This window comes from Platichthys flesus, chromosome 5 (genome assembly GCF_949316205.1).
Source record: "Platichthys flesus chromosome 5, fPlaFle2.1, whole genome shotgun sequence".
Taxonomy (NCBI): domain Eukaryota; kingdom Metazoa; phylum Chordata; class Actinopteri; order Pleuronectiformes; family Pleuronectidae; genus Platichthys; species Platichthys flesus.
Window position 1 is genome coordinate 3,677,039 of NC_084949.1, and position 15,868 is coordinate 3,692,906.

General features: G+C 41.1%; 1 protein-coding gene across 2 annotated transcripts in view; it reads right to left on the reverse strand.

The window, feature by feature from the left end:
* sh3pxd2aa (SH3 and PX domains 2Aa) overlaps window positions 1-15,868 on the reverse strand; it is a 108,851-nt gene that overhangs the window by 76,739 nt on the left and 16,244 nt on the right. The gene's annotated exons all lie outside the window — the stretch shown is intronic.

Here is a 15,868-nt window from a genome sequence, read left to right on the forward strand (position 1 = left end):
GAGCGCCAATTCAGATTTTACTATATTTAACATGCATACTGTATGTTTTGAATTAGGCTATTGAGGACTGTGATCCATTTTCTTTGCTCTTTATAATTACGCAATTATTCAATTTTTCCTTTGAGAGGTGATTTAAATTACTGTCATTTTAGTCATTTTAGTCATTTTTCGTGACTAATTTTCGTGAAGTGATTTTTCTTAGTAAGTCCAAGGAAAAGGGGGGAACAAAACAACACAAAAATATTAGCATTCATGTTGTCATTGCCTAGCAGTGTTCTCCAGCTTTATATCAACTACACTGTGTACACAATTTATCATCTTGTAATCATAATCCCACAGATGCCATGTAAATGTGGAATAAGAAAGAGGTGTATTTCTCTTTAGTAGAGAATAATTCCCAGTTCACATTACACAATTTTTAGCACGATTTACCAGTTGAACACACACTTTTCAGAGCAGACCAGAAATAGTCAGGGGTTTCTCCCAGTGAAAGACCTGTAGTATGTCATGTGGTATGAACTCACAACGACTGCGAGACTCCCAATCACAAGGCAGCGAGTTGTGTGGTGTGAACCGCACAGCGATTGTAACTTTTTTAAGTCACATAGTCTGAACTTGGCATTACTCTTTTCCATCAGCACCTATACTGTACTGAAAGCGACCCTCCTATCCTAAGCTAACATTTGTTGCTGAAAAATCACATTACTCCTGTGCATTATAAATAGATTAGCCCACCTATTTCTATTTAATCTCACAAAGAAAGGCTTAATATGTGGCAAATATGGCTCCCAGAGATGACAAAGAAATTATTTGCTTTCCAATTTTTTTATTTATTTTTTATTTTATTGTCTTCAAAGAGGATGTGCAGCACTTTGGGTATGACAACCCTCATATTCACTTAATTCCAAACCCACATGAGCGTATCACACAAATTCTATAAATCAAATCCTGTCAACACATCTTTTGTCCCAAGGGCAGCAGGGCAGCGTTGGGTCGGTGAGCCGAGGGGTTCACAGGAGTCAAACGAGCTACGATTTATTCATACAGCACAGCGACACCAACATGATGAGAGGAGAAGTGCTGACACCGGAGTTGGAGGTGCAGGAAGAAGGAAAGAGAGCGAAAGAGGGAGGACGGAGCGAGAGAGAAAAAAATCTGAGAAAAGGTGGAGCCGAAACAGGGGAAATGAAAGAGATGAGGCACACAGAGAAAGAGAGATGCAGCAGAGGGCAGGGGATGTATATGTGTGTGTCAGCCCTATTGTGTTTACCCAGTTTCACCCTTCAAATAAATCATTCAAGAGAGGGATTACAGAGAAAGTAAAAGGAAAGCAGAGGGGAGATGCAGAGGACCAGCAGACTTACTGTACTTTACAGCAATGCAGCAAACTGTTTACTATACTGTAATCAGAGATGGAGAAGCTGATAAAGAGAGTGCATGTGTATGTATATGTTTATAAGCCTAGGGGGATGGGTGTCCAGTAAGGAATATGATTAAAGGAAAAAGGAGGGAGGAGAGAAGAGTTATGTCTGTATCTGATTGCCAAAGGCTGAAAGAGACCCTGGGGAACTAAGTGAGCAAACAGCCTGGTGGGGCTCCGTATGCGTGGGGACAGTGGGACAGACTGACACACACACACACACACACACACACACACACACACACACACACACACACACACACACACATAAACACACACTTTAACAAATCCTCAGAGCACCCTCATGACATATGGCTCCCTAGATCCAGTTCTTTCTGTCCATCTGTCATTCCGCATCTACCTTTTCATTGAACTCCTGTCTTCTTTTTCCTGGTTCCACTTGGCTGGAGAGTTACAGGACACCAGAGAGAGAGAGAGAGAGAGAGAGAGAGAGAGAGAGAGAGAGAGTGGGATGGAGGAAGAGACAGTCTTGATCTAGATTTCATGGTCGACGGTGGCTCAGGAGGCAGAGCCCCATCGTCCACCCATCAGAACGCCGGTGGTTTGAATGTGTAAAGTGCTTTGAGTGGAAGAACTATAAAAATTCAGAACGTCATCTCAAAGACACACAGAACCCCAGTCCTAGCCCGAGCACTAGAAGAGCTAGGCTTTCTGCATCAACACAACAAGCTCTGCTGCTGCGGTAGCACAAAACTTGAAGCAGGCCCAGCTGTTGGGACCCCTCAGATGCTGCCTGGGACAAAAAAATCCTGCTGAATTTACAACCCACTGTGCCAGACACCCAGGGGAGGGCGGATGATAGACAAGCAACTTAACAGTTAGCAGAGTAGCACATGCTAAGTCTGTAGCACTTATTTAAAATGTTTGCCCCTTTTTTCCACTCTCTTAACAAAGGTGAATGATGAGGTACAAATACGAGATGAAGAAAAAGTTTGTGTGGTTTAGTAAGTACACACTATACCTGTGTTCATGTATGTGCAGGTGCTAGAACTGGAAAGGACAGAAACACCTAAGAGGCTTGTCAGCTCTCGGCTCATTGTTCTCATCATCTTCAATCCACTTTCACCAGCTTCGTTTTCCCCAGACTTCAACACTCAAGCACCTCCCCATCCCATCACGGTCCGACATGGCCCACTTGGATGAAGGTCAGCTCATTATTTAAACAATCTCCAGTTGTCCAGCTAGCCCTGAAATACACGCTTTGCTGATGCTACACTGACAGATCATGGCAAGAGGAAGTGTGTTCGCATTCCAAAAGGAATAGTGGGATCACAGGGAGAGAAAATGGTGAGAGCAGGTGGGGCGGCAGGGATCAGGTGACAGAACCGGTGACACAACTGGTCTTTTTCCATGCATGCAGACCCACTGCATTCTGCATAAGGAAAGCTAAGCACCTCACTTCCTTCACTTGTAATATAATTAACACAGTCATCAGTCAAGGTGGAAATTCTCAGTCCCTAGAATGTCGAACCAGAGCGAAAAGAAGAAAAAAGGAAAAAAAGCTCCTGCAAACCGTTGCTCCACTTCCCAGACTTCTCTTCACTGTCTCCTTGGTAACCAGCACAGAGATAGTGTGAAGAAGAGTTGTGAAGGGACGTGATTGGATGGTGCTGCGCAGCACTGGACCACTGGTGTAAATGTTGGGAGTCAGGTAATAAAAAAAGCAAGCTGATGAGGTTCTTTTATCTCTCATCAGAGTGAGTACAGATTACTATGATGTAATGTCTATTCCACTGTCCAATTCATACTTTCTTCTCCTGCAGAGTTCCTTTACATAACATCTTTAGGGAGAAGAGGATTCTCTCTATGCTTTTTGCATTCAAAACTTAATTTCAGGTGAATCAAATGCTGTACCACATTGTTCTGGTTTATAAGATTAGCTTATAACATAAAATATTATCAACAAAATTAAGCCCTTTTCTGTGTGTTGGATAAATGTGAAACGGATGTGACGTGGTCCTATCTAAATATATAATCAAGGGTATTTGTAGAGCTCATCATTATATGGCTTTGGAAAATGTACTCACACCCATAAATGGAGCTGTGGCAGCATAGGGCATTGGCATGAGCGGCATCAGCAAAGTAACAGTAAGTGTCACACAAGGGAGAAGTTCACATCTAACCTAGCCTAAACCAAACTGTGTCTAAACTAAACTGATTCTACATGTATTCATTTGGGTACTATACATACAGACAAACAGACCTGAGACCAAAAAGAACAGAACAAGGCTTCAACCTAATCTGATTAGACTGATTTGGGCTAGACCCTAATCAGGTCCATAGTCAGCTCTTGGATCGTAGGAATCAACCTGGAAAGGTCTCACATCTGCGTTTAATGATTAGCTTTAATGCTATGTTGATTTGTTTACAGATTCATCTGGTAAACTGTTCAGTGGATAAGAGTCAGAAAACTGAGGAAATGCCTTTGGTTTGCATTTTTCAAACCTATGATTCCAAGTCAAACAATAAGAAATCTACTATTACATGAAACAGAGAAAAGCAGCTCGACTTCTTATGTGAAGGGATAAAAACCACGGTATGTCTGGTACTTTTGCTTATTAATTACCAAAATTATTAATTTATCATTTAATTAACTGATCCACTAGTTGTTTAAGCACCTGTCTTAGGGTCAAATCTCAAACATAGCCAGGTATAATTCTTATTTCCAAAATATAACTTTATACAGGGACACTGTTTAACAAATCAACACAAAATCCACTTCAAGGACAATATGAAGTATATAAATATAAAGTATAATCCACAGTTATAGTCAATTAAAACAGGGACAACTCAGGGCATGTGTTGAAAGAAAGAGTTGAACAGCATCTCCGTCTTCATATCAGGCCCATGTGCTAAGAATAGAGCCTCCATGTAAGGAGCTGTGAGAGTCAGTTGGCATAAACTTAAGGGATGCCATACTGTTATTGTGCAGTGAATTGATGCCTCACTTCCTGGTAGTGGTCATGTGACAGCGAGGGTTTACCCCAGGCTTCACAGCAGTGGAACAGAATGGAATGGGAATAGACACTTGTGCATTGAACCTCTGGAACAACTCATGACCAGCATGACAAGGCAGCCATCTGATCTTTGAGAAAATGTCCACGGCATCGTGGACAGTGCGTGAGGCCACAGACCAAGCATATCTGTTCTCACTGAAGGGAGGACGTGATAAGGTCATGCGCTTGCACTTGTGTTTGTAAACTAGGGCTGCAACTAACGACTATTCTGACAGTCGATTAGTCATCGATTATTGAAATGATTAATCGACTAATCGGATATGAATGACACAAATTCTCAATTGTTCTTATTGATGTGGCAGAGGCACAAAAGCAAAGAAAAATCTAGTTTTTGTTCATTTAAAACCAAGGACAGGCAAAGTGCTAATAAAAATAAATTAATTTAAATTCAAGTTGCTGATACTAAAAATAAATTAATAACCAAGTATCAATTTTTCCTCTTAATGATAGGACAGGAAAAGTATCAGCAATAAAAACATCACAAAACAAAACTACAGTCTTCTTCGGACTGCAAAGTTGTGATTAAAAAGGCAATATGATAACATTACAGTTTTAAACTTGGTAAAAAAAAGTTTAATTTTTGTAATGGATTCTAGAATCCTGCAGACAGGTATATATGTGTATAGAGCAAGCTAGCTAAGAGGATATCTTACGAAGGCGAGTCTGCATCGTTTACGTTACGATGTCAAACCTCCTCCTAACATGCGCGTGTCCTTCTTCCATGGAGAGCAGGTCCACCGTACAGATAAGTTTTTTTTTCGGGCTATGTTAAAGGTGAAATTCTCCCGAACTATTGACTTCCTGGTACACGATGCTGTTGCAACGGACCTAGGCATTGGTCCATGTTGTGTCGCTTTTGCATATGCGCGACTTTCAGAGATAAGCAGGAAGCGAGATGGGATGCACGAAAAACACGCGCTACGACGTAACCAACAAATCATCTTTTCCTTTTGAGGGACAGCAGCTCAGGAGGAATAACGTTGCAAGAATCTTTGACAAGAAAATTACAGCGATTGAGCCCATCTGTGGTACAGATCAAACTTTACTTTCTCTATCAGCTCAGATTCTAAAGACAGCAGGACAGAAACTAATGGTGCAGATGAAACAAGTCATGAAACATGCCGGGAGTATTTAGTTTCAGAGAGACAGATTTCTGAGATGGGCTTGAGGGGGAAGGCATTCCTTTCCAGCCACAATCAGTCACAGTTGTGCCTCTAAATATAAACCAACACCCTGGCAAAAGCTCTGCCCAGGGTTGGCACATTATATATGGATGGAACATGAGATCCTGGAATCATGCATCTTATTTTATGCAGTGAAAGCATTTGTGGGTGTGGATTGGGCATCGATTTGTCTAAAACACTGGGGAGTTATTTTTCTGGAGATGTCAACACTGTGGGGATCTATTCACCAGGTGGCTAGCAAGGCTCTCCTTTGTTTCAATAAGTCAACAGGTGCGAGGATGTGGTAACTTTGACTGGCCGCAGTCCTTCATTCGTGACTCCCCAGTATCAAGCTGCAGAGCCCGCTGTTGCCTTTGGAACAGAGCCCTGGGGATGGGCTTTTAGTGTGAAAGACCCTTAACGTAGTCACATCCCAATTCCTGAAGGGTCTGAGCCAAAATTCTATCTTCCTTTAAAACATGGTGGCATCTGTTGCCGTATGACTGATAGGAGTCAGATGGGCTCATATCCATATTCACACTGGTGATATACAGGAATATGTGTACTATCATGTTCTGTCAGTTTAGTTCCTCTGCGTTTTCTGTTTCCTGTTTTATTTTGTAGTCTCTGTTCCTTCCGCGTTGTTTCTGTCTTCACTTCCTGTCTTTGTGATTGTCTTTCTAACTCCTCATGTATTGCACCTGTGGCCAATTACCCCCGCCTTCCCTATGTGTATTTATGCCTCTGTACTTCCCCTTGTGCTCTGTCGGATTGTCTGTTTTGCTTCATTTTTTTCTCCAGTGTTTCTTGTGCTTGTGCTTGTTCCTCTGGTCGTTCTAGTGGATTATGTTCCATGTTGCTGCTCTGTTCGGCGTACCTGTCCTGCCCTGGCCTGATCTCCTGAGCCTTGTGTAAGCTTCCTTGTGCTTTTGTTTATATTAAACACCCTTTTGTTAAATATCTTTGCTCCTGGCTCCATCTCTTTCCACAACCCTAACACGGAGAGAGAGCCACATGTGAGGGATCCCTCTCCCAGGACGGACAGACGTGCAATAGATGTCAGGTGTAGGAAAACATCATCAAGATTAAAGTTTTTAGCAGCATTGATGAGGGTAAACATTTTGAAGGATAACTTCAATACATATCAAGCAGTCCTGCTGCAATCATGGTCTATGGTCAGCAGCCAGCAAGATCATGATCCATCATCAAAATCCACTATAGTCCACAGTCATTGGCCATTGCCGCCAGTTAGGATCCATCATCAGCTGCCACCTCGCTCGTCTGAAGGTCTGTGCGGGACTGTAAAAATGTTGGGAACCATTGCAGTAGGGTACCTACCTTATTCTGACAACACTTTTAAGTGTGGTTTAAGGGCGGGTTCGTCAATGGGCGCGTTCGTAAATTAGATCTGAGAGCATCCACGTGACCGCCTCTTGTCCAATTGTGCATGCGTGATGCGATCTACCCACACTACCGATCGCAATCGAAGTATTGGAAACCCCTGCTCTAGACCTTTCTGCTGTGTTTGTCATGGTGAACCACCAGATACTTATTTCCTCCCTTCAGGATCTGGTTGTCTCAGGCTCTGCTCACTCCCTGCTCTCTTTCTACATCAATGACCGTTCTTATCGGGTAACTTGGGGAAGATGTGTCAGAACCTAGTCCACTCACTACTGGGGTCCCTCAAGGTTCCGTCCTGGGGCCTCTCATTGTCTCTCTATAGACCGACTCTCTCGGCTCTGTCATTCACTCACATGGATTTTCCGATCACAGCTATGCAGAGGACATCCAACTAATTCTCTATTTTTCCCAGTCACAAACACAGGTAGCAGCACGAATTTCTGCTTGTTTGACTGACATCTCTCAGTGGATGTCTGCACACCACCTGAAAATCCACCTTGGAAAGACTGAACTACTTTTCCTTCCAGGGAAATGCACTCCCACCCATGACCGGGCTATTACCATTGACAACTCTGTGGTAGACCCCTACCAGACCGCAAAGAATCTGGGTGGAACACTCGACAGTCAACTCTCCCTTACTGCCAACAGTGCTGTAACAACCAGATCGTGTAGATACATGCTGCACAACATCATGAGACTATGTCCCCTTCTCACTCAGAGATGGCACAGGTTCTGGTTCAGGCTCTGGTCATCTCACCCCTAGACTACTGTAACTCCCTCCTGGCTGGTCTACCTGCTAGTGCTATCAGACCTCTGCAGCTCATTCAGAATGCAGCAGCTCGACTGGTCTTTAACCAGCGTAAATTCACTCACACTACACCAGTCTTCATCGTGAAATATAAAGGTTATGGTGGCCTATATACAATGCCAAAATGCTTTTCATATAATATAAAAGGTGAGTGATGTAGTACTCAGTGTGGGCGCAATGGTAGCAATGACATGAAGGTGCAACAGCAGTAGCCACTGCAGCACTATAGTCCAAGGTGATTAGTTAAACGACAAAGATAAAGATGTGTGGTAAATCACAGTTTAATTTTCCTGTTTACTTTGAGAAACTACAGCTAAAAAAGACTGCTGGTGTAATTTTTAATTAAGTACAGCTTCCACATACATACACATCTGCAACAACAGTGAAAGCTGAGTCACAGGATCGTCTGCAATAAATACATGCTATTGTCCAAAAGCTAATGCTGCCCTGTCTGCTTAACAAGCCCCAGCCTTTATCAATAGGACAAGGCAACACCGATGAAAATAAAAGAAACAATAGATGCAGTCGCTGGTGGTCAAGCTAGCTTCCAGAGACGATATCCCTGCTTTCACCACAAGAGGGGAGTAGCTTACAAGATAAATGCAAACACAAAGTATTGCATTGTCTATGGCAGTGGTTCTCAACCTTTTTTCAGTGACGTACCCCCTTCGAAGAAAAAATTCTGCCGAGTACCCCCTAACCAGCGCAAAGAAAGATGTAATGTGATTTATTAAGTCTTGTAACTAGACACATTCAAATTTAAAACTCCATCAATGTGCATAACATTGCTCATTTGTAGTGGTCTCTCTTGAAATATTTCGAAATAAAAAGATAAAAAATAACTAAAGACTTTTATTATTATCTCAATATAAATAAAGATTTGTGCACCTCAAAATAATTATCAACTTAAAGTGACCTCTTTTGTGATCATTAACTTAGTTTTAAATAAAAGATTAGCTCAAAACATATTTTTTTAATATTCATCATCTTAAAATATCTTCTTTAAGGATCGAAAAGAATACTGACAGGTAGCTTGTTTCCGTTTGCTTTGGGGAGGCTTTTCGCATCGTGTCTTGAGATGACCTGAATTCAGAAAGTTTCCTCTTAAAAAACTCAGGTGGCTTACCAACATGACTTTCATGTTTTGTCTGGAGATACCGCTGAAGATGTGGTGGCTTAATGCCACTGTTGGCTAATCTCTCCCCACAGAAAAAACATAAAGTGTAAATAACCCAATCTATGTTATTGTTAATATTATTGAAGTGTCTTTCTGTTATTTTATTGTGACATATTTGCTCGCTTTAAGGTCATACAATTTCGTTTCCGCTTTTGTATTACATGCTTTTATTTTGAAAGGGTACCGGTAGAGACGCGGACTTCTTGTTATGAATCATTTACTTCACAACGGAAAACTTGTCCATTTTAGCGCCCCTCCAAAGAGGCACAAGCTCTCACGGTGTTGTTTAGGGAAGGCTCTCTACTCTGGTTTCGCCTTCTTTGGTACTTGTCCCTCCCAGTGTTGGTCAAGTTACTTCTAAAAAGTAATTAGTTACAGTTACAAATTACTTCTCCCAAAAAGTAATTGAGTTAGTAACTCAGTTACCACATTGTTAGAGTAATTAGTTACTCACCAAAGTAACTGTGGCGTTATTTTTCATGTTTTATAACGCTGTTACGTTCTGTAACATCTTTAACGTCAAAGATGTTTAACTGATTAACTGATTGATTAACTGATTGACGAATAAAAACACTATACCTCGCTCACCTGCAGGCATTTTTGTTTGGGACGTTTTGTTTGGGGATTATATTATGGACCTGGGGGGGAAATATTGATGTGTTGAATGTGTGTAAATAGGTCATCGGTCCAACCAGGGATCTTTCGTTTATAATAACTTGGTCGGGCAGCGCGCAAGGTACACAGCGGGTCGAGTCCGCCCGTGTCCTTAAAATTAAAAGCGTAGAGCATTTCCCCTGGGGTTTGAACAGGGTGATTTGTTACAACCGCACGCTTCATTCAACCAAATTGTAGTAACGCGCCACTTTACATTATCAATAACGATAACGGCGTTGTAACGATGACAAAAGTAATTCATTAGATTACTCCGTTACTGAAAAAGAACTCCGTTAGTAACGCCGTTATACTTAAACGCCGTTACTCCCAACACTGGTCCCTCCGTGTTTCAGGAGCATTGCTGCTGCACTTCAACTCGACTCCATTGTTGAAGTTTTCAAGGCAGGTGATGACAGGTGATGACAGGTGGCGTGTGCCAGGTTGGGTCAAACCATCGGTATGGGGGAGACTCTGTTTTTTTTTAGGATAATTAAATTAAAAGCCTACTGAATATAAAATTTAGTTCATGAACTTCCGCTTATATTTTATTGAATATTTGTTAAATAACAATTTTTCAAGGATTTTTGAATGGATGCTAATTTTAAATATATAAAAAAAAAATCTCAAGTACCCCCAGGGGTACGCGTACCCCCATTTGAGAATCACTGGTCTATGGGATCAAATGACATGAAGAATATCAATTGTTTGGGGTAATCTCTTTTTACCTTTAATTGGTCTAGCACTACCTGCTTTGCTTGTGCTCAGGGGCACGCCACTGAATTTATAATTGTAAAGCGTAAGCCATTTTGCCAAATGTGTGAGTTGTGTTAGCACTGTGTTGGAACAAAACCTTGTCTGTGGAAGGAGAACCTTGGCAGGCAAATGCAGGGTTTTCAAAACACTGGAACAACCCATATCATTTGCTCTCTCCAACTCACAAGTTCAACGGAGGTATCGGTGTTGAAGTTCAGACAAATGGATGCTTTACTCACACATACGGTCATTAAGAATACATTAATCAAAGAGATAAAAGAACATATACTGTGAAGAAACCATACTGCAAACTGCAAACATACTGTGGGTAGAAGAGAATAATAATTGAGCAGGCATTCATCTCACATACTGAAAATGAATGGCATCAAGCCAGGGATGACTATTTTTAGTTCACAATAATTTCCGTTTTGAAGGTGCAAGAAACATGAACAGGGCCACCAATCTTTCTATTCTGAGAACTTTGTGCCCAAAGTTTAACCTCTTCTCATATTTAATAGAAGCCCTATCTAAACCTCCAGTGGCATTTTCAGGCCATTTACCTCCTCGAAAAAAAGCTTTGCTTTCCCAAGCAGCTGCAACCTCAGTATGAGGAAAAGAACAGTGTCGGCTTACACATCGCCGGCTTTAGTTTGGGTTTAGTAAGTAGGCCAGCCAACTTACAGTTCACTATAAGGCAGAGAGGGTTCTCACCTGTGCCAGGGTTAAGGACTAACAGAGTAATGCAGGACCTAATTTAGCCATTCTGACGGCCTCAAGATTTTCCTTCCTGAAAGTCAGTAGAAAACTTGGGTAATTTGGCCATACCACAGGCTTGCCCAGATGGGGGGAGTCAGTAGTGCCCTGCCTCTGTGTATATGGGTTTGTACTTCAATTTTTGTGAAGGCCAGTTAGGTGAAAAGTGAGGATAGTTTGGCCACTTTCTGACACATCTTCATAGGTTAAAATGTTCAAACTTCACCACTAGATGTAACTCAATTCTACACACTTAACCTTTAAGACTAGTTGTCAGGTTATGGGTTTGGGGTAGGTTTAGGTGAGGGTTAATGTAGGGGTCTGGAATTTAGTTGTGATGGGGAACAGTGTTAGGGTAAGGGTTGGGTTTAGGGTTAGGGCCCTTACAGGGCAAGGAGATAGAATTTACAGGGCATGAGTGAATGATCAGTGCAGTGCATTGCCTGGACCAGACTTTTCAGGGCGTGGAAGGAAAAAAATAAGTGAGGTTTGGAACATGACCATGAGTGGGTTGACTGAAGTAAAGATGGCATGAAAGAGAAGGACAGAAAATACAAGAAAACCAGAAAATAAAAGTGACTTCAAATAAGCTGCTTTTCTGTGTCAAGTCGAGTTATTAAATGACAGAGAAATTGGAGCAGATTGAGGTTGTGTGTTCAATTTACATAATATGACGTGAAGGTGAAAATACTTTTATGATGTGCTACTTCTCAAGAAAAGTACAAGTTAAAAAAAATGTATAGTAGAGTACAGAACAATACAGAGCACGTACTCAATAAATGTAAGGGGACACTGTGACTTCCTGTGATGCCCCTAGGGCTAAATAGCTTAGACAGTTTCTTCCAATGGCACTTCACTTCATTGTTTCTGTCAGCTTTCTGGAGTGCTGCTCCATGCATGTCCCAGTATCATTTTTACAAATATAACATACTATATATAATAACTTTTAAGTGTGGGTTTATAGGTATGACTACCTGCATACAATACAACTCTGCCAAATTCAACAGACTATATTCATAATGAATGTAAATAAACACTTTTCCCCCAAACGCAATACATAAAACCAAACACTTGCCACCTGACAAGTTGAGCCACAGCAGCACCATCACCTCTATTCAAGCCGATACAGGGGATACTTATCTCTACAGTGTTTTTTGAAGGTTTTTTCCAGTCATTAACTTTCAAAGTTATTAAACATCTTAATAAGTGTATGAATTCCATTTGCCAGGTTTAACTTGCTTAAAATAGCACAAAAAAGCCTTTTCTCCATTCAAGAATTAACTTGAATGCCTCTCTCCTATTTATAGCCTAAAGTTCAGAATATGCTTTATATGTGACATATAGATGCATTATAAACATAGAGAAACATTTATTGGAATTATTACTAATAATAACCAGGTCCACGTCTAATTTGCAAACAAAACATGTGTTTTTAAATAATGTTACACAGAATAACCTACTTTATAATAATAATAATATCAATACACTTAAAATGAAAAGTATAAATTATGATAGGAGGAATTATTAATAACAGTCTTAATATTGAAACCTTGAAAAAAAGATAGGGGGGGCTGGAACTAAAAAGGGTGAGAACAGCTGATCTTGAGGCTAACTTTCTAAGGGTAAGTGTTACTATAATCCGCTATAGGCATTTCATTTGAAGGTATTTTATTTCCTTCAAAGCATTTGTTGGGTCTGAACTGTACTAAGTGATCTGACTGAAATGGAGTGGGGAAAATTGGATCATCATATAACAAAACAACTGCCTGGATAACCAGGAGAAAATCCAGTAATACATCTCAAATACACCGAAAAATGAATGTACTTGTACCCAAATTCATACAGACACACACAACAGAATTAAAAGCAAAGCTAATGCACTTGACCCTGGGAATATCCAAGAAAACAGGCTCAGAGGAGACCAACGAGGGGGTGGGAGAGGGTGGGAAACAGGCAAGGTTTTCTCAAGAGAGACAGAATGGTGGGGAAAGGAGAGAGAGAGCCATGTGAGCAGTGGGGGCGAGAGATACGCTAAGAAATTGCCGGGTTGAGATATGAATGAAGTGCGTTTGGTGGTTGGGCAGATGTGACAAGTCTGGCATGTGGAAGGGAGAAAAACCAATAGGGAAGAGGCTGATGGAGGCTGCAGAAGGAGAGGTGATAGACACCTGGGTTTTGCACAGAATTCCAGTGGGAATTCTCATCTTTTATCTCTGCATGTCTCTATCTCAGATTTGCCTTTCGCTTTTTCTTTCTCTCTAGTTGGCATTAAATGCCTGTGTCCAAGGCATGCTGTTCACTTGATGTTTGCTCAATCACTATTCATTAACCTACAGCAGGAGAGGCGAGGACGAGTGGCCTGTGACTGGTCACTAGCACCGATACTGTAGATAAACAGAGGTAGTCTTCGTATTTCAGTCTTAAATTCTGCACTATCACCAAGAAAACCTTAGGGGAGGTTTGTTTTGAACTGTTTGGAATGCCAGATGGGTAAGGCTCAAGTCAATGGGCTTGAGATGAGTGGCACGAAGAAGCACTTTATATGACAATAATATGTAGGAAAACCAAAACCTTAAGGCTTCTATGTGTAGATTTTTCTTGAAAGTTTAGGTTCAAGTTGACCACTAGTTAGACTCTGGCGCAATACAATTTCCATCAATAGCAAAATAACTAAAGTTCAATATATATTGATATGCTTGCATTGTCTGAGCATAGTTAGGAGTTATAACAGACACAGTCTCAGATTTATAAATATGTTTTATCGTTTATCAACTGTTTCCCAATGTCTGCCCATAAAGAAGAGTTTGAAACCACAACTGACCAAAAATCAGTCTTTAAAGTTAATCAAAATAATAATGTGGCCTTTATTGTGATAATCATTGATAATGACTGATATGAACATTTCTATTTTTATATAATTTTTTTGTCACATCGTCAAGCCCAGTACACATTCCTGTCAGTTGAATGCTATTCCACTGGAGCAACGTAGTGTCAACAAACACAAGAAATGCCAGTTAACATGCATCAATGTCAGCAATCAATGATTTTGAAATATGCTAAATACATTGAACACATTTGCTAGAACTCAAGAATACAATATTTCTATCCAATATTTTCTAGTGTTCAGGACATGGGAAATATTTCTCCTTTTCCTTGGTGTGTCCTTCCAAGCTCTATGCACAAAGATAACCAATCATACAGAAAAGACAATCCTGGTCTCTCTCATCGAGATGTACAGTAGGAGTATAAAATAAATGCGTGTGATTTATCAGATGAAGAATAAAGATAGCGGCAGCTGAGCTAGATATGTAATGAAAAAGAAAACCTTGAGCATCCTCTCTGTTCAAGGCTCAGTGTGAGGCATTGCTGCAGCAGATATCTCGAAGCACAAGTGGAAATTTCTCTCTGCTCCCCATCTCGTTTGAGTGGAGAAGTCCTTGGGCTGAACACAAACACGAGGGGTGGCCAACCAAGCACAGAGAAAAAAACAAGACAGAGATGGAAAGAGTAGCAACAGCATAAGTCTGTACACTGTCACATACATCTCCAGATAACAGGCAGCAGTGCAAACACTGGACACAGACAGGGGAAGTGAGGACAGGCTCACACACTCTATACTATATCTGTTCAATACAGTGGATTTGATCACCATCCACTTAAAAATGCACTCAACTTTACAGAGTTCTTCCAAAATAGACATGAACATGCAGGGAGTTGGTTTGATAGACACTTTTACATGAACTCCCAGAGCCTCTTCCTCAGCCATCATCCCTTTACATGCAAAAGGCTGCCAGCCATGGGAGAGCCTCTCATCTCCACCTCACCACAAACAAAACAAGACCAGAGAGGAACTCACTTCACACTGCAGTCAAAAATGACTTTCCAGACCTGTCTGTGCATCTCTGATATAAGGAGTTCAATCTCCAGACATGAAAAGTTCTTCTTTTTACGTAACTTTCATGATTGAACACTTTGCCCACTACCCACTCTACTTTTAGCTCTATTTTAGCTTCATCAACTTTTGTGGGGAATATCTGAGTCTCCAGCTGCTAAATGTGTCACTGTGTTTACTAGCCTGTGGTTGATCTGTCCGTCTGCAGTTTGGTGCCGCAAAGAGTCAGTTTATTAGAACCATCTCATTTCATCTCCCTAGTGAAAACAGACGTATGTGAGTGGACTTGCTTTGTAAGTGAGCTCACAGCTGCCAATTAAAGTAAACTCGGTCAAAACAACAGAGGGGCTCTTTTTCTATTATTTCATGTCAAATCATTACAGTTTTAAATTTAGCTCACTCTACAAATCCCTTCAAAGTAGTTGTGGGAAACCCTGCACAACCCACCAGCCATGAGTCCAGTGAGGACCTGGGGTCTCATTTATAACACAGTGCGTGGAATTCATACTAAAAGTGTATGTTTGCACAAAAAACGGAAATGGCGTACGCAAAAAAAACTTCCGATATATATGAAACCGTGCGCACGCACACCTGAACGCAATGTTCACTTTATAGATCATAATCCACCTGGAATCGTTGGTACGTGGATCTGCCTTGAAGTCCGCCCTCCAGAAGCCCACTTTCAACCATAAATGGTCAATGCAAAGCACGTCATTAATATTAAATTATGCTGCTGAGCAATGAGTCTCCACCATGAGTCCTGACAGTTGTTTTTATAAATCCCAACGTTTGCGTGAGAAGTGGTGTAC